The following is a 19,940-nucleotide window of genomic DNA, read 5'->3' as shown; positions in this document are numbered from 1 at the left end:
ATCTGAAGTCTATATTCCTTATTTTATATAATATTACTTATTTCTATGTATAAAACTTTCACTAATCTTTGTGTTGATACAGGATTCAGCCCTGCCCTGAAGACACTCCTATTAACAAAGTACTGGTAGTTTCCTGTGTGGATTTAAAGGTTAAATTCCATTTTAATGAAAATGCAATTATTTTCAATCTTTCCCTGCATCATTATTTAGTTATATATTACTGAGTATTTTACAATATATGAGGTCCTCTTGAGTGTTGATCAAATGACAACACCACAGCTAAGTGGGTCTTTTTTTGTTCACTCCTGCTATTTATGAATAAACATCTCTGAGACTGTCCTTTTAGTTCCTGCATTAACTATCATTAAGACATTGGAAAATATTACCTTTTCCTTAATTTGTTTTAAGATTGAGTAAAACCAGGACACAGGGAATTTCAGGGTTGGTGTACACATGTAATGATGATACTTTCTGAGTATCTTATGGTCTGGTGACTCTAACAGAAAGACATTTATCCATGGAACTCTATTTTTGGGGAGAGTCAGAGTTCACTTACCCAAGGATTAAAGCAGAGAAGGCAGGAAGTAAATATCTCAGTCAATGAGATTAGGAATTCAAGGAGTTATGAAGCCAATGCGAGGCTCTGAGTTCTATCATTATCAAATGAATTGGGATACTCTTTGCATCTAATTTAAAACACCAAAAATAAGTAGAACAGTGTTGTATGAGGTTAAAAATTTGTTGATATTCTGGGCACTGTGGTGCATGCCTGTAGTCCCAGCTATTATGGAGGACTGCTTGAGCCCTAGAATTTGACACTGTAGTACACAAATATCATAACTGAGAATAGCCAAGAACCTCCTACCTGGGCATAAAGACCCTGTTGCTAAATTTAGAAAAAAGATGAAAAAGAATTTATTGATATCATGATCGTGATGACAACAATGATAAAATTACTCATGATAATGTTCACTTTGTATGTTATTTTACTTTTTCACTTCATGTTCATATTTGTGGAAGGCAGAATTCTAAAATAACACCAGTGACCAGTGACCCTTGCCCTCATATGATCTCTTGTGAAGCTGGCACCTATGAACATGTTGACATGTTAATCCATAATTAGTTACATGACATGGCTAAAGGAAGACAACATTGGGTGGCCTGACCTAATAAGGCAAGAGAATTTTCTTCAGCTGGTGGCAAGGGATTGGAAGTCAGTGAGACACACTCCTGCTGGCCTGGAGGAAAGCACCTGCCATCTTATGGAGAGGGTCATATGGCAGGGAACAGCAGGCAGCCTCCAGTTGCTGACAGCAACCTCTGGCTAACATCTAGCAAGAAAGTGGGAACCTTGGTCCTACAACCACAAGAAAATGACTTCTTCCAACAGCCCTGTGAAATTGAAAGAAGATCCTGAGAGTCAAAAAAACACAATTCAGCTGACACTTTGATGTCAGCCTTTTGAATTGCTGATCAGAGGATCCAACTAAGCCATCCCTGGACTTCTGATGTATAGCAACTGTGAGACAGTAAATGGATGTGGTTTTAAGCTCATAAGCTTGCTATGCATCAGTAAGAAAACTAATACAATACTTATTACGTCATGATTCTCAGTATAGCCTTGTGAGGTGAAATACACAGGAGTTACGGCAAGGCAGTTTAGTATTATTATAGATAATACATAAGTTCTTAGTATGAGCCCAGTACAGTTCTAAGCCCTTGATTGTCATGATCTGATTGATGTCTTACAACAATGCTAAGAGGTGGTCATTTTTATTATCTCCTTTTGCAGAAGAGGAAATTGAGGCATAAAAGAGTTCAAGTGACTTGCCCTGGGTGATACATTTGATAAAACTGAAGCACAGGATTACATCTTTCAGCAAGTTAGTGAAAGAGTGAGACCCAAATCCAAGTCACCTGAACTCCAGTTTAGGACTTTGGGTTTTGATATATTCACGGAGACTGGTCTCATCACAGATCTGGAGGCAAGTTCTGGGTGACCCAAAAAGAATACAATAGTTGCTTTAGTCTATTGTGAATGATCTAACTTTTAAATACTGCATTATTAAGAGTGATATTTTTATCAAAAAATAAAAATATCTCAATAATTTTGTTAATTTTGAGAATATGAAAGAATGAAGCTAATTAGTAAAGCACTTACAATGGGATTAAAAACAATCCCAGGTGAATTCCACTGCACAGTTAAAACACTGTGGTGGCAAAACACCACTGGACCATGGAAGCATGGCCATCAAGAGAGAGTTAAGTCAGTGGAATGCCAACAGACTATAAAGAGAGCATGTGAATGTTCACTCTTCCTCTTTATCTTTTTAGGTTTATGTACCTCTGCATTAGCAATGCAACTTAGTACCTCAGGGTATCCTCTTTGAAATAAAGCAAAGATTTCAATTTCATGTTTTCTAAAAGGAAGCACAGGTGAAGCATTTGAATTCTCATCTCATGAGTAAGAAAATCCAGAGTTGTTTATTAAGCTCATTAATGTTATTTGGTTTCTGCAATATAGGCTGAGGTAAGCCCATAAGTTTGTTATAAAATTAAAGAGATAAATTCCTTAAATACGTGGCCATGAGGTCAACCACAATTTTCACAGAACACCCATTGCCATCATCTGTATACATACCAGGGGCGCTCCCATGAATGGAAGAATGAATGAAGTTAATGACCTATGGTTGATTGATAACAGTGACATTTTTAAAGCTACATGGTTAGTTATGTGGTTGACTAAAGAACAAAATAGTAGTTCTGAAAAGAGCAGGTATTTTCTTGGATAACTCATTACAGAATATTAGTTTAGAATATTAGTTTAGAGAGCTTTTTAAAAAAATATTCAACTGAGTTAATGGAATGAAAAGAAATATGCTAAATTTGATTTCAAAAGAATTGTAAGACTTTCATACATAAATAGATAATAGTAAAAGAATAAAACATCTCTACAAATCTATTTTTGAAATACTTGAAAATTTTTTGGTTTCTTTGCAGGGAAAAACCGAGATATATATTATTTTCTAAGATATCATTTTTCGGTAGCTGATTTCAAAGCAAAAAAAATACTTTTGCCATACTCTAAGAACAGACATAGTCCTGGTATATTTACAAAACACTTTCACATTCATTAATTTGAATGTTTCCCCTGCAATCTCTCAGGTGGACTAGTATCTCTTGCATTTTAACAGTGACTCAGGAGATTTAATTGTTTGAAGTCATGCAGCTAGCAAGCAAGAGGGAGAAAGGATATCTTTTGACATTCAATCCCATTTTCTCTCCATTATCTAAATGATTACTGTACTTCTAAATATATTTTAGAGGAAGTAACAATAGGTCAGTGCAAGGAAATGCATTTCTGATTGTAGTCCTTAGATCAAATTCAGCATCAGCACTACCCAGGTAAAATAATATCAAATTAGAGTCACAGAATTAAACATGGCGAGATGAACTGTCTTTGATTCTGAAAGTACAAGGACTAAGCTTTTGTTCAGGGATAACAGAGAATTCACTCTGTTTTCTATTCAGTAATGAGGATGTGGTGCTGTTGTACACAAACAGCAATGTACACATTGATAACTCAATGTTTGCAAATACTGCCTTCCATTTAAGAGAACTGTAGAGAGGGCAAGTACAAGTTCTTCTTTGAAAGTGAAGGAAGCACAGACGCAAAAGATTGTGATGTGGAAGAAAGAGCTTTCTGGATCTGGTGTCCCTCATGACAGAATCATAGAAAAAGAGTGGAACTTCACAAACACTGAATGCAGCTGCTCCTCCCCCTGTAGCTATCTCTCTCCCTTAAAGATGTCTGTATTTTTGGCTAATCAAATCAGCAAATATTTAAATATTGCAATAAGAATGTGATCTCCAGACAGTACATAACCCATCTGAAAGCAGCAGTATAACTTTTAGTTTTGAGGGTCCAGAAGCATAAGAATAATGTTTTTCAGCTGTATGTTGAAAAATATATAGAAGTGTATTCATTAATATCTACAGTTTTATATGCAATTGGTCTTGTTAATTTCATTTATGATCAATTTGCGCAATTGTCCATAAGTGCAAAACACACACTTACATACACAGTTTAAATTTTTAAGAAATTTAAAAATCCATGACAAATTAATCCAAAACAATTTCTCACCTGGAAACCTTAATGTCTCCATGTGCTTATATATGCATAAAACAATCCTTTATGGTACATGGTATTGGTATCACACATAATGAGTAAACAAGCAGGGTAATAGAGAATTACCATAAATACTCTCTGTGGTCTATAGAATTTCCAAAACACTCATCATAATATACCCATGCAAAAGAAGCAGAATGTAATTATCTAATGCATCAGATGACAGTTAATTATTTTGCACTAGTTGGCCATGTCCATCATTAGGTAGTTATTTTTTTCATGTTTTAGAAAAAGTTTCTTTTTTCTACTGATACATGATAAATGTACATCTTTTTGGGGGACATAAAGTTTGCCTTATTATACTTCAGATTTACACAGAATGATTTTAAAAAGACAATCAAGAGAAAAATGTGTACATAGGCTGTTTCCATATTGTTAAGGCTGCCAAAAGTGAGTATTTTACTGGTCTCGCTTATGTCTATTTATGTGGACTAAAAAGCAGAAAGGCTAAATCCATTTTTTTTCTAGTTTGATTTCCTCAAGAACTATGTAACTAGAAAGCACAAAAAGGTTAAAATTAATATGCCATAAATTAGTAGGTTTCTTTATTAGCATGCATGACAGATGGGGAAATAATTTTAAAATCATACTGGCTTACTTGTTAAAAAGTAAATTAAGATACAATAGTGTGCATGAAAGCATATGCACCACATACAAATAATTAATGTCTTCATTTAGCCATTTCTTTAAAAATTAATCAATGTAGTACAGCCTGGGCCAAGGGATATTTAATCAAACCAGCTGCTGACTAATATTCTAAAGATACTCTGGTTTTTTCATTGCTTATGAGGCACTCTTTCAAATACAATATAATATCACAGCAAATCTGAGCTAGAAGGTGTGGAATGAATGAATAGAGAGCTGATTAATGAAGAGAGGCTTGAGGGACTAACAATCCTAAGAATAATTGCAATTGATTGCCAATATTAGTGGATGAGAGTTTCATATCACTTGACCCTTGCTCTTCTTGTCAGATTTATCCCTCTTGTTGACCTGAGGTGAAAGATTTATGAAATAGCATAGGTCCAGTGAGAAACAGCATTTAAGAACAACTATATTTAGGAGAAAAAATGAAGCTGACAAAAAGCAATCAGGTAGACTGAGGTGTAGTTGATGCTGGTATTAGCTTTTACTTTGTATTTGTAGGGTCAGTTATTCATAGTTGCATTAGTTGGCCATATCCATCATTAGGTAGTTATTTTTTCATGTTTTAGAAAAATTTTCATTTTTCTATTGATACATAATAAATGTACATCTTTTGGAGGTGCATATAGTTTAATACATTCATATAATTGATGAAGATCAAATCAATATAAGTGGAGCATCCACCACCTTAATTTTCTTAAGTCAAAGGAAACACCTTCATTCTCATAACTTCCTTTCCTTTATTCTACTTTTGTTCTCAGTAGCCGCATGGAAGACATTGCCCTCTCCCAGCCAAACATTCTTTCTACAAATATCTGAGATCAGCCATCAAGTTCATCTTTGTTTCCAGGTTGAGTATCTTTATTTCTTTCAACCACCTCTTATTGATGTGGTTTCCTCTTCATAGCCCTGATGATGCTCTCTAGTTTGGTGGTTTTCACAAAAGCCTCATGGAAGAAAGGAAGCATTTGGGTTCTACCTCCACCCACCCACCCTTTCCAAGTTTTAGGCTAACTTTTCATTCATTTTATATATTATAAGCCTCCTCATCAACTTTCATTTTGAAAAGGAATTTTCAAGTCTTTAGTGCAATAAAGAAAAAGAAAATCACTCTTGTAAGGTACTTAGAATTAAATTTACCATCCCAGCAGTGGTCTTGCCATTGTGGGAGACAGGAGCAAATATGTACAATTCCCATCAGCATTGTTTCCAGAGTTCTTGTTATTCTATAGCCTTGCTAACACTTGATGTTATAAATTTAATTTTTTTTCTTATTGGGTGGGATAATAGTTCTTCGAACGTGTTTAGAATTAGTTTCAATACTTCAAATAATGCAGCCTTATTAAATTGTCAAGGTTTAAATAAAACCTTTTATTACTATTTATTGAAGTGAACTTTTGCCAACTTAAACCCACAAATGTCATTGTTTTTCATACATACTTCTCCTAATAGAGAAGTATTTTTTTTTAGGATAAAATCAGCTGGGAACTAATATTTATTAAACAGATATTGGCATTAGGTAAAGATGAAAAGGAGAATAAAAATGAGGAAATACGTAGGAAGAAGGGAGAAAAGGAAGACAAATACTATAACAAAAGATTTGCTAAAGCTGGGCGCAGTGCCTCATGCCTGTAATTGCAGCAGTTTGGGAGGCTGAGGCAAGTGGAGCATAAGGTCAAGAGATCGAGACCATCCTGGCCAACTTGGTGAAACCCCATCTCTACTAAAATACAAAAATTAGCTGGGCTTGGTGTCACGTGTCTGTAGTCCCAGCTACTTGGGAGACTGAGGTAGGAGAATTGCCTAAACCCAAGAGGCAAAATGAAGTGAGCCAAGATCGAGCCACTGCACTCCAGCCTGGCGCCTGACGCCTGGAGACAAAGCGAGGCTCTGTCTTTGTGTAAGCATGGCTGATGAGTAGCTACAGTTCAATGCTACTGCCCAGCACTGTGTGAGAGTATTGTACTGTTTATCTCTGGCCTTTTCAAGCCAAAATGAATTCTGCATCCCCACCCATGTGGTAAACCAGCTGCTTGGGTTCTTATTGGAAAAGCTAGAGCATAGGTATACCTTTCAGCTTTTTAACATACATAAGCATCATAAAATAGTGCTATTGAGGCCTTGTGTTCTTTGCCTTGTGCAGAGCCCCTGACACTCAAAGATGAACAAGGCATCCAAAAGAGGCATGCTTTTTTTCTGGTAACCATAAGATTTCATAATTTTATTAATCTGCAGTCATTCAAGCTGTAGATGCGTAAATACAACTGTGATCTTGCTTGTGGATCAGAGGAGACAGTGTATACTACCAGTGGATCTTTAATATTCCCCACTTGTCTACAACTAATCATTTGTGTCATATCAGTCGTGTGCATTGCTTTTGTTATGTAAGTTTACCATATCAACAGACTTTCATGTAACATGCCCATTGATATATGAACAGACCATCTATTTTGACTCCCTCTAAATTATTCACTTTTTTAGTATATGTAACTCCAAATTAGATATTGAACTTTGGACACATTTAATCATTTTTAATAAAAATAATTTAATGATTAAACATCAGCATACTAAAAAAACCTTATTTAATTAGTCTTAATTATAGAAAATTATGACACATTCATTGTGTTTATAGATGTAGTTATTAGATGGTAAAATTTCCAAGTTTAAGTAAAAATAGAAAATACAAGAACCATCTAATCTATAATATTCAATCAAGGAATTAAAAAATTAACAATGAGTGTTATTAGTTTCATTTGAAGTAAATATTAATTATTCAAGTTATAAAGCCTAGAATTAATGAACACTTGGCTGGGCATGATGGCTCATGCCTGTAATCCCAGTTCCTTGAGAGGCTGAGGTGAGTGGATCACATGAGATAAGGAGTTCGAGACCAGCCTGATTAACGGGGTGAAACCCCATCTCTATTAAAAATACATAAGTCAGCTGGGTGTGGTGGCAGGTGCCTGTAGTCCCAGCTACTCAGGAGGCTGAGGCAGGAGAATTGCTTGAGCCCAGGAGGCCAAAGCTGCAATGAGCCCTTAAGATTGTGCCACTGTACTCCAGCCTGGGAGACAGAGTGAGACTCTGTCTCAAAAAAGAAATTAATGAACACTGAGATAAATAATAAAAAATGTGTTAATACATTTGATGCTCATCCCAAAATGAAATCACACATGTATGCTCATTAGGGAAAAAACAATTAGGTTAAATAATATCTCCTATAGCTACCCAGCTCTTTGCATTTTGATTAGAACTATTATGTTCATTTTCACGTTTGAGGAAAATAATATTCTTAGTATTTGTGGTAGGGTTTTAGTGCTATTTACCAAATAGTGTGGCTCCTTATCTCCTGGAAAGGTTATATTTCCTTACCATCTGGAGAGATTAAGTGCATCCCAGTGACTTGCTCTGGCCAAAACTGTGAGAGCAGGGGTAACCTGGAATGCTTTTATGCAAACGTGTTGAGAACCAGGGAATGATTTCTCACATTTTCTCCTCCCTGTCTTGATAACTGTGGAAGCATACAGCAAGATGTGTATGTTCTGTCAGCCTGGGTGCCTGAGAGGTTACAAATAGCATGAGTGAGACATAAAACTTTGCATCATATCCTGCTGAGACGTTGGGATTGCTTGTTACTGTAGCACCCATTCTGACAGGTGTTTCTGTAAAGCCATACGGCAGAGTGGCTAACAGTGTAAATTCAGAGTCCAGCTCCCTGGTTTATGGATCACTAGGCAGGTGTTGTCATTGTTATTACTATTACTACTGATATTACTACTACTTTACAGGCTTCAAAAGTGAGGAACAGGGTCAATGAATGACTTAATCTGAAATTGCATAACACATTAACAGTATTATTTTTATTGTTACTTAACAGACCTATTATAGTGGTGTTAAAGTGACAATGAAAGTAATATAGCTAACATGCATTAAATTTTTACTTTGTGACAGGGATTGTTTAAGTACTTCCTAGGTATTAACTATTTTGGTCATCATGTAGTCCCTTTAAAGTAGGTAATATGTCTATTTAATGATAAATGAAACACTCAGACGACTTGCTGAAGGTGACCCAACTAGGCAGTGGAAGAGCTAAAATATATACTTTAAGAGTCTGTCTGTATACCACCACCAAAACATGATTTATTATAATTCTTGCCCTCCTTCCAGCTCAGGACAAAGGTTCTTTTAGTAATATCTATGAATTGTTTTTTGAAACTTAGTTAATTTTTAGAATCATATAAAGATAATATTTAGCATTTAAACTATAGGTTTTCACGTAAAAATTGCTCAACATTTAAAAAAATGTTGTATTGGAAGAATAGCATATATACTGTAAAGTACACTAATCTTAAGGGGACAGTTTAATGAATTTCCCAAAGCAAACCATCTTTGTAGCCAACAATGGATAGAGAAATAACTGGAACTGGAAGCCTCCTTTATGATCCTGTGTAGCCATTAACTTCCAAAACATAACCATTGTCCTGATTCTCATTAATTAATTTTGTTTAAATCAGTATGGTATGTATGTCCACTGATTTTATGAGTCCAATTGCTAGGCCAGCAAGTACGTATATATTCCAGTTTAATAGACACTGGCAAAGAGTTTAATAGAGAGACTGTACTAATTCACATTTCTTATATGCAGTGTATGAAATTTTGTGTTTCTCTGTATATTCCCCCAATCCTTGGCAATTTCTGATTTGTTTCCCTTATTTTCCTTTTAGCCATTCTGGTGGTAGTGAAGTTATTTTCATTTTCCTTATGATTAATAATGTTGAGCACAAACTACCTGCACATTTACAAACCCTCTTTTATGAGTACGATTTCAGAACTTTTTTCTAAGGAAAATCTCCCCCACCTTCCAGCTTTTTTTTCTCCTTTGCAGGAGTTGTGCTATATTTTGCATATAAATTGTGTCATGTTCAGGTAATTTATTCCTACCCCGAGGTCATTAAGATATTCCACTGTGATGTCTTCTAGAATATTTATTTTTTAATGTTAGCAATTTGTCTACAATTCATCTACAATTGATTTTGTTTATGGTGTGATTCAAGAGTCAAGATTTATATTTTCCAGATGGATATCCAATGGATCCAGCACTATTTTTGAAGACACCATTTCCCCCAAAACATTGCAGTGGAAACTTTGACATAAATCAGGTGTTAATGATCATATATATGCAGATTCATTTGTGACCTCTGTATTTGTTCCAATGGCTTATTTGTCAGACATTAGTTTTTCCACATTTCCAGCACAGTCAGAAATAGAAGTATTCACGAACTAATTTTTAAGGACTTGCAAGATCATTTAAAACCTAAGTAATATGTTTGATTTTAAAAAATTATTTAGTCATAAATATGAAGTGTTCTATTAAAAGTGAAATAGAATAAAATGTTCCATATTTGAAATAACAGAACTATGCTCAATTAAAAGAAATATATTCTCACTTAAGGACATTATGATTTCATAGTTATTTTTATGAATGCCATCAGTAGAAATTGCTCATATTTTTATGATATGCTAGAATTTCATTTCTACTTGTGGTTACAATAATTCAGTCTAATTTTAGTAATTGTGAACAGTAAAATCACAAAAAGTTCAATAGTATCAAGCCACATCCTTGTGATTTTGGTAATGTATGAGCTCAAGCAATAATGCAGGACTTGGCACCAAGTCCTCTTCACTCTAGTTATGTTATAATCCAGGTCACTGAAACCAAAAGGCAAGTTGGAAAGCAAAGTAGGGTTTATGTTTTATTAATTCTTCCCCAGAGTTACTTGAGTAGAGGGTATAGCCTAATAACCATTCAATATCACTAGGCATTTAGGAGCCCAGAATTCCGTTGTAGCTGGATCACCAAAGTCAAGAAGAGAAACAAGACAAACAGAGTTCCAAATCCAAATAGCCACAGGAACTCAGTGAGAAAGAACAAGAATTGAGTGGGCCAGGAGGAATTACAGAGCCAGTTAATACTGAAGTACACCTGGCCTGTAGTCGGAATTAGGGTTAAAAATGTGCCTCAGGAGGTGAGATCCATGGGTTGGAAATGTACACCACCTAAGGAGTTGCCAATTAGAGCCAGAATCTCCAAAAATGTGAAGTTGCCAGTCATTGTTATTTGTTTATATTTCATGTTTAAAGTTTTATTTTTAGGTTCTTACAAAGTTTATCCTCTTATTGTACATTATTTCAGGAGGGAAGGAAAGATACTGTTCCTGTATCTGTTTATATAAATATAGTATCTAGAATTTCTCAGTGATATTCCAGAGACAGCAAAACTTAACTCTCCAAACTTAGCAATGCTGTGTGTTTCTGTACTTATTCTTCATGGGGCATAGGTTGTTGATATAAGGATTAATAAGCAAAACTTTACATGAACACAGCTATTTCTTAGAAATGATCATATACTCAGGAAAGGTCTTATCCTCCAAATAACCTTTTTATTAGGTTGAGATAGTTGTTTTTTATTTCTAGCAATATGGGTAAGAGCAAATTGTCTTTATTGGGGCTAGCGTCAGAAGGTGCTACAAACTTCAGGCTACTCAGTACTGAACACTGCCATAAACTATAAGCCTAAGGTTTTATTCCAAGGAATTGCTTTCTGAGGCATCACTCCAACAATTGAGTAATGCAAATATGATATTTGGCTGTCACTAGTATGTTGCTTGACTTGGGGTGGTTTTAATGAATTCTGTTCATCAAGCTAATGTTGTTTTCTTATTTAGCATTTGAATGCTTGTCAGTACAAATGCGATGCTAAATACTTATTTATATACAGGCAAGATTATCTGCCTTGTCATTCAAGAGATTCAAACATAACTTCCTCTTAACTTGTTTAAAGATTGCTACTGTCCATGTACTCTATGTATATACATTGTAATGAAGCTTTTCATGTGTTTGGTCAATTCAGATTTTTAATCTGTTATGAAATACCTCCTTGGTGATAAGTAATAATTAATTTGTATTATTTTAATAAAGTTGCCCAGGATAGGACTTAATCTGATCAAATACACCCTCCAAAGCGGTTTACTATTTTTCCTCTTACGTTTATGTGGTACCTTTATTGAACGTGTAAACTACTTGCCTTTGTGTACCTATAGACCTTACCGCTTGGGAAGAATTGTCTTGGTGTCTGTAATACATGAGACTTGAAACACATTTAAAACATGCAACAGTCAATGAAACACATTTAAAACATGCAACTGACCAACTTCATGTCAGTCTAGGGACTATGAAGAAATAGTGTATATTTATTTGTTTTGCGAGGATAAATTTTTGTGTTGACATTAGGTTCCGAAGTTTGTGAGTAAAGGATAATTCATCTAGAGACAAAATGTTGCCCCGAAGAACTTGTCGCCATAAAGTATATCATCATATCATTTCTCATTAAATCCAATATGTCACCTTTTTTTTTCAGTGTTAAAATAGATTGTGGTATCTTTAGTTAAATAATGGATGTAATGGTTGGCTTGCATCCAGTGGTCATGTTTGATATGTTCCTGAAAACACTAAAATCACATTCAAATCATAACATTCCCACTCTATGGGAGAAACAAAGAAACTAAGAACAATACAGAGCACCGCAGAGGGTGCTCACCTATCTCACATTTTACGCCATATTTTCTTTGAACAAAATGATGGGAAAAATTGCTTCTATTACTTAAAACAGTCCCTTGCTTTCCTTGTCTACCTTTCCTTTGATCTAAAAGTCCAATAATGTAACTCTATTGTATAATACACAGTGGCAAAAAATAACTGTCAAAATTTACTTCTGCTTTCTCCAGAGCAATAGAATTGTAGCTGGAATGACACTTTCCAGCCGCCTTTGCAACTAATTATGGTCACATGTCTGGGTTCTTGGAATGAAAGTGATATGTGCAAATTTTATGGTCTGCCCATCCAATTGTGCACGTTTGCTTTTCCATGCTCTTTTGCTGGCTGGAATGAAGAAAAATAGTGACAATAGAAGCTACCAATTAAAGATGGTACAACCGCTGTCAGTCTAGGTCCCTAAATGATTATTTAAGAGAACCAACCCCAAAACGCACACCTCCCCCCGCCCACACACACACCTCTCCCTGGGCTTCAGTACACTACCCAGAACATTAGGTAAGAGAGAAATAAATTTTCACATCCCATAATGCACTGAATTACTGTTGAGCACTTGTTAAAACAACTTATTAACACTAACAAAGTAAAAACCACTGCGCTCTTCCTTCCATTAACTTAGCATTTAAATGATTCCCAGCCTCTTAAGAACAGTGTTTTGATGGTTGGGCTTCACAATCTAATCAAAATGTGGCCTTTTATCATTATGAACAAGAAATTCACACAGTTCTCCACTATCTACCATGGATAGCAGCACTCAGAAATGTTTTTCTTTTTAAATACCCAGTCAAATATTGGTCAGCATCATCTCAATATACGCCTCTCTTGCAGCTCCTCCTGGGCATTGAACCTCCTAGTGTTGCTTGCTAAAACCAAGGCATTAATATGATCCATTGAGGTCACCTTTGTATACTTGCCAGATTTAGCTAATAAAATATAGGATAGCAGTGTAACTTTCAACTTCAGGAGAAACCAGATCATTCTTTAGCATAAATATATTGGATAAAAAGAAAATGTCCCTATATCTGATTTAAATGGCTATAACCGTCCTTGGACCCTTAAGCCTCTCAGAATACATCCAGATCACCTGAAATTGACCATCCATTGTCACCTCTCTAACAAATGTGCACAAATCCACTCAATGCCCTGATCAGGACCCTTAAAAACGTGTGTGTTCATCACTAGATGGGTCCTATACAGCAGAAATGGGTTTCAGCAACCAACATAAAATACCATCTCTTCATTTGTCTGCTTGCCACTAATATCTTTTGTTTTAATTCTTTGAAAACAGTATTTTTGTTGGCTGTTATAGCTGTTAACCTCCCTGCTATTTCTTCTGGAGTTCAGCATTGCCTGGCACATCAAATTTATACAACTTACTTTCTAAACTCCCCTTATACACAGTAAGGGACATTCTGTCTGCCTTTTCACACCTATGTTTATGATTGTGCAATCTCATTCTCTGCGTTACCTGTGCACAGTATTACTGTGTAGTCATCGAATGACCTTTTCATGTCTTCATATTTTTTTCTTAAAGTCACTAATTTTGTACATCTCCTCTTTGTTCACTATTTTCACTATTGGTCTCTCGAAAAGGGAAATGAGAATTGCTTCTTGTTTAGTATCCCAAACTTTTGTTCCACTCTAGTGTATTTTGAGTCTCCTCACACTTCCCATTGCATTTTTTGAATTATCCAATGTAAATAAGAATGTTCAACCTTTTTTCCAAAGGAATATCATCAAAATTACTGATTTCCATGGAAACCACAATAATAATCAGGCTGTAGGCAATACATTAGCAAATTAAAAATATGTATATATTCTTTGTATTTTATTATTTAAAATTATAATCTTAGCTCAGTAATAATATGATTATATGACAAAATGTCATGAGATGAACATTGGCTTTAAAATAAAATATTTACAAAATGTGTCCTAATGCAGCTCTCTCACTCAGTAGCAGCGTGTCCTTTGCAAAGTTAATTACCTTTCCTAAGTTCCAATTTTACTTAAGTAAAAGGAAACTAATAATGGTGGCCCTTCAACTATTTACTCAACCAGTATTTATGGAGTACCTAATATTTATATGTTTGGCTGAATTCTGGGAATATAAACACTGTTTCTGCCTTAAAGGAAATTGTAGTGGCCAGGCGCAGTGGCTCACACCTGTAATCTATTCCAGCTACTCAGGAGGCTGAGGCAGAAGAATCACTTGAACCTGGGAGGTGGAGGTTGCCGTGGGCCAAGATCGCACCACTGCACTCCAGCTTGGGTGACAGACTGAGACTCTGTCTCAAAAAATATATATATATAGTTTAGTAGATCACACAGGTAAACAAATAGGAAATCATAAAGTAATTTGATGAATGCTATGGGAATGCCAGGAAAAAATAGCTAACACAGACTTAGGAGGTGAAGCTTGAGGCAGGCAGGCAAGAGATAACAAGCGAATTATATCCTAAAGGATTAATAAAACTTATCAAGGCAAAGGGGAAGAAGGTAGAGGCAGCAAGTCTTCATTTATTTAAAATTCGAGAGTAGCAAGTGACAGAAAGGATTTAAGCAGAGACTTGACATGATCAGACATATACTTTATTTAAAAAACGCAAAAACCTATTTATAGCATAGCAAATAAATCCCAAGACTGTAGCAGAGAAGGAAGTTAGTCAGGGATTACAGTAGTCTAGACAGAGCTAATGGTGACCAAAACTAAAGAAGTAGTGGCAAGAATAATAAGAGAGAGTGCATAAATAGGTGGTTAGCAGGTGGACCATATAGGGTTTCGGGTTTGATTTTATCAAGGATGGAGTGAGAGACAAATCTGCAAAGAGCCCTAAACTTAGGACTTACTAGATCATTCTCAACTTTGGGGTAATCCAGGAAGGAAACAGGTGGTGGTTTAGTGGGAAAAAATGATGAGTTCAGTATCTGACCTGTGGTATTTGAAGTAGCTACGTATCATTGGAATGAGATCCTATAGATAGTTGAATTCACTTTCATAAATTTAGTGAATGAATCAGGCTCAAGATATTGCTTTGGGAGCCACCAACATTGAAATGCTAGACGGTGAAACAATTTTCCATGATGAGTGCGTGATATAGTGGAGAGAAAGGAGAGAATCAAGGTTAACACTCAGGGGAGGAGCATCACTTAGGGTACAGGAAAAAGGAAATGAGGTGATGAAAGAGGCTGAGTAGAAACATCCAGCAAAGAGAAGGAAAAGCAGGAGAACACAGTAGACAATGGAACCCAAGGAAGAGAGGATGGGTCACTAGTATCAAATATGGAAAGAGGTCTAGTCAGATAAAGACTGAAAAGCACTCCTTAACAAACAAGAGGCTACAGATTACAAGTGACTGAAAACTTTTCCGTATCCTTGTTATAACCACTACAGGAAACAGTAAATATAAAAATATTGTTATCTCCACTGTTCAAAATATGTTTACACCTAATTTACCTTCATGTTTCCTTTTTAAAAAGTGATTTAAAGTCTTTGAGATTTCGTTTATAAACTGAGATGAATATTATGCAATTTGGCTCTTAATTATACTGTATTAGGAAAGGTCAGCCTTACAAAAATTAAGAGATAGGAAAACTAGAAGGTAGTCTTTCCAGAGTTTTTGTGTGTTTCAAATGAGAAAATATAAGTAACTTTAAATATTCTGAATGTTTGTGGCTATAAAGTACAATACATTTTTAAAATTAGACAACATTTCAGATTTTTCTTGATGAGACCATCTGTTTTATCTAGACCGATATATGATCAGCCCAAGGGAATCACAGTCTTATTTATTATTGCAGTCAATTCCAAGACACACTAGCTTTCAAAGGCACAGCATAAATTTACTAAACTCTTATTATATTCCAGATACTAGGTGTCTAGCACATTCATGCTCAGTCAAGCTTCTAAGTATATGATCTTTATCCAATGACCTTATTTGAGGAAGATCTCTTGAAACACTCCACTCCAGCCATGAATTTCCTATAGTCTGTAGTAAGGCTAAGCTTAGGTAGAATTATGAATGGGTAAATAATCACAAATACAGCTTCTTTCTTGTTGCCACCTTAAGGTAAGCTCCTCTTAATTCCAGGTGCTTAGCACTCATGGTCTCTCATCACACTTTCCTGTCCCTTTTTCTTCTCTGATCATACCTTCAAATGCAGTGACTAATATGAACCAGCCCTACATGTATTTCAAAATACACCACAGATATCTTTCCTACACTTACAGAATCACACTCTACAACTTGGACAGAGTTTCCACTTTTCTTTTACCATTCACTAAGAGTTTTCCATGCTTAGACAAATTTCCCCAATCATTGTATAGGCTTCTTGAACACAGGCCGAGTGCCTTCAACTTCTTCAATGTGCTTTTCCTAACCCAAAGCATGGCATCAGATTTATATTGGGCCTGATATAATTAAAATATTAATAATTAGATAATTTTAATTATTTGATAAGAAAGACTTTTAATTGCCTGGTGGCCACTATGTCTAGCTGAATTGAGGCTGTAGCATCTCCTCAGTCCTCTATATGATCATAAGTCTCCCTTTTAGAATTGTCATCCAGGAAAGGATGATACTCTAACACCCAGCATTTAGATTCGCTAGGTGAATCCCATGCTTTCTCTTGTAAGCCAATACTAAGGGGTCCTTGACAAGATCTTGATGTGTTTGCAAGGGTCTGGGCCCAGTGCCAAAACCTGTAGGATTTCCCAAGTTACCTGCTCTTTGTTTAATGATACATGACTTGTTAAGAATTAGTAACTCTGAAGTAGGCTGTGCTGTTTAAAAATTAAAAACACAAAAAAACCAGTTACCTATGAGGCCACATGAAACAAACAAACATGCAGGCCTGCCTTTGGAAATAAGGCTGCTGTTGAACTCAATGAGCTACATGTCATATTTTGTTTATCTGAACTATGCTATTCAATAAGGCTGTTGTTTATCTCGATGAGCTACATGTCATAGTTAGTTTATCTGAATTATGCTAGTCGGGACATTTGTTTAGTGCTACTATGGGTTAAGTAGTATATTTTTGATGGGATTTGAAAAATAAATGTATTGCCCAGTCCATGTTCTCTGAGAGCTCAAAATTTAGTTACATATAAGGAGTGGGGAGATAGACAATTATAATATGGAGTTAAAGAGTGGAGGAAGGAAATTAGCTAAATAGTGCCTGATGGAAAACTAATCCAGACTCAAGGTAATGGTGTAAAAAGGGATAAAGAAGGTTTTGCAGAAGAGTTCACAGATGATACTTAAAGGATAAGGAAAATTTAATTGGATAAAGAGGAACTAAGGAGATGTCTTGCCATTTTTATTTTCTGGGAGTAGAAAGTGCAAAAGGTGAAACAAGGTGAAAAGAATGACACAGTTGAGGAACTGCAAATGGTCAGTATAGCTGGAGCCACAAGAAGGAAGAGCAAGTGGTGACAGAAAAAAGGATAGAAAGGAGTCCAAACCACGAAGGGTCTTCTCTGCTAAGTAACTGCCACATCAGCTCTCTTGGGTGACATCATATTGGTCCTCAACAAATATTTAATACATTGACTACAACTACAGAAAGAATTATATCTAGACACAGGTAGCCATAATATTTTCTGTCATCTAAAAATATTTAAACAATTTTTCACTAAATTCAATATACATTTGTTTTTATTGTTTATTATTTATGTATTATGTTAAAACTACTGGAGTTTTACATATGAGAAGAGGAGGTTATTCCAATGGCAAAAGCTAACACCCATGGACTGAGATGGAAAATACAAACCACGTGAATAATGCCTTTTCTATCTTGAGAAATAAGCTAAATAATGTTTTTTTTTAAAAAAAACACTTTTAGAAAATATACTTGAAAAGTGGAAAGAAGAGAGAATGACATAGCAGAGCTCATGTTTGGTAAGAGGATAAAAAAACCCTTGCATTACATTAAGTTTCTAAATCAAGAACTCACAATTTTCTCCTGGGTTTCTAAATTTAGTAATATTCCATTCTTAATATCCCTGCCTTGTTCAAAACAAGCACCACTGTTTCATATTTTATGAGCACATGCTCTTCTCATAGTCTATTTACCGTAATATATGTCATAAGGCAGAATCATTCTCGGATACATCCTAAGACAATTTTCCTTTGCCATTTCTCAAATATTTCAAATTTAAACATTCAAGTGCACTGTGAAATAAGTTTTGTATCCATCAGACAAATAAACTTCATTATCCTTATGGCATTAAACCTAAGGAAAACATAGGACTAAGTAACAGTAATGCAGTATTAATGATATTGTAGTATCTGAATTATTCCATCAAATTAAGTGACTTTATTATAAAAAATTCAGAAAGCAGCATGCAACCTATAATTTTGCACAGTAGCTATTAATATAAAAATATTAGCATAAACAAATGGCATTTCAACTAGAGCTCTACTGACCAATAAAATGCTCTTAGGATAGTGTAATTTTTTTTAAATAAGAAGTGTTATAAGCTGTATATATATATATTAACATTCTTTGAACCAATAATTCCACTCCTTCTTAAATGAACTCCAGATGTGGGAGTAAAGCCTTTTGCTGTCCCCTTTGCTTGGAATGTTCTTCATCAAGACATACAGTTGATTGTTTCCTCATTTATCTTCTGTCCTTATTTAAATGTTATATTCTCAATTAAACTTTCTGTGACCACTGATTTAAAATTGGAGCCCATTCCTTCCCTCTTCTCCACCTTATTTTTCTACATGTAACTTGTCACTGTCTAGCATGCCTCATGTTTAAATTAATTGTTGTGTTTACTGTTTGTCTCCTATTATGATGTAAATCTTACAAAGGCAAGAACCTGTGTCTGTTTGCTTCACAGTCCCATCTCCAGCATCTAGAAAAGTGCATGGCAAATGATAGGCACTCAGTACATATTTGTTTTGTTAGTAAATAAATATATTTTTCATAGAGATGTTCAATACAATTTTTTAATTTAAGTGGCAAAAAAATCAAAATCATCCTAAATATGTAAAAGTTAAGATATGGTTATATAAACTGAGAAATTCATTTATATGATGGAATATTATGCAACTATTAAATATGTTCATAAATATTTGTAAAACACAGAGAAATACTTACATTAAAATATTATGAGAAAAAAATTCGCAAAATTTGCATAGACTACCAGCACAACTACATTAAAACAAGTAGAGAAAACAACAAACAAAGATTTAACATGGAAGCAGAGGTTGTTTTGGAATGCCTGTGATTAACAGCCATTTGCTTTTCTCCACTGTTTCTATTTTAAAGTTTAGGTAATTAGCACAGTATATGGACAGAGGAAAATTAAACAAATCACAAGAAATACCTTAAAAATGTAATTTGTAGGTTTATTGAGAACATTGTCCTTGACTATGATTTTGCTTACAGTAAAGAATGGTGGGATTATTTCCAAAAATCCACAAGTCTGCCTATTAGAAAGTGACGGTGAATAAAGTAATTCTTATAATTAAACATAAGCCTATTA

General features: G+C 35.0%; 1 protein-coding gene across 1 annotated transcript in view; it reads right to left on the bottom strand.

Moving 5' to 3' along the window:
* Window positions 1–19,940, bottom strand: part of KCNH8 (potassium voltage-gated channel subfamily H member 8) — a 340,011-nt gene that overhangs the window by 124,802 nt on the left and 195,269 nt on the right. The gene's annotated exons all lie outside the window — the stretch shown is intronic.

The sequence above is a fragment of the Saimiri boliviensis genome, chromosome 9 (genome assembly GCF_048565385.1).
Source record: "Saimiri boliviensis isolate mSaiBol1 chromosome 9, mSaiBol1.pri, whole genome shotgun sequence".
Lineage (NCBI taxonomy): Eukaryota > Metazoa > Chordata > Mammalia > Primates > Cebidae > Saimiri > Saimiri boliviensis.
This window is presented reverse-complemented; position numbering and strand designations above follow the sequence as displayed.